The following is a 432-nucleotide window of genomic DNA, read 5'->3' as shown; positions in this document are numbered from 1 at the left end:
CGTCATACATGCAATATCACTGTAAAATTCCGCCTCTAATGAGAGAGCAAAAGTTTTTAACTGCTTTACAACAATTTTTTACACTTTATCGGATTTAGTACAGAATCCAAGTTCTGGGTATCGTTGCTAGTATGGGACTCCAGTTGTCAGGGTTGGACACTCATTCTGACTATGGACAATAAAGATTAGAGGTAAATGATAGCACCATTCTACAATTGTAATTTTGACAAGCGTAACCCTTCCAACTTGAAGCATTCGCGCTAATTTTCTTCGGCTGACGAGACTACCACCAGGACGATGGATATCTGTGAATGACCTATTACATTTTATTCTATCTTTGTGAAATATATTGCGGGACTTTATCTCACAAAGCAACAAACTGTCTTTTACCATTTTCATGTCTGCTCCCTTACATTCTTCACAACGGAGACA

Source organism: Ptychodera flava, chromosome 22 (genome assembly GCF_041260155.1).
Source record: "Ptychodera flava strain L36383 chromosome 22, AS_Pfla_20210202, whole genome shotgun sequence".
NCBI classification, from domain to species: domain Eukaryota; kingdom Metazoa; phylum Hemichordata; class Enteropneusta; family Ptychoderidae; genus Ptychodera; species Ptychodera flava.
This window is presented reverse-complemented; position numbering follows the sequence as displayed.